Source organism: Theobroma umbraticum, unplaced genomic scaffold, assembly GCF_002168275.2.
Source record: "Theobroma umbraticum cultivar Fairchild unplaced genomic scaffold, ASM216827v3 scaffold_1861.0, whole genome shotgun sequence".
Taxonomy (NCBI): Eukaryota; Viridiplantae; Streptophyta; class Magnoliopsida; order Malvales; family Malvaceae; genus Theobroma; species Theobroma umbraticum.
In genome coordinates this window covers 6,873-7,089 of record NW_018398570.1, presented here as the reverse complement: position 1 = coordinate 7,089, position 217 = coordinate 6,873, and positions in this window count along the sequence as shown.

Genomic DNA, 217 nt, shown 5'->3' with positions numbered 1-217 from the left:
GCAAAACAAGCTAGGGAGAGATTAGAACTACTTATTTAAGTAGAAAAACAAGAACTAACTAAAATGACAACTAAACCTAGAAAAAAAAATATCTTGGGTTGCCTCTCAAGAAGCGCTCGTTTGTAGTCACTAGCTTGACTATAGTACCCTCTTTTCTAGTTCTTCATCCTTGAAATATGGTTTGAGGCTCAACCCATTAACCATGAATGTGCCCGTA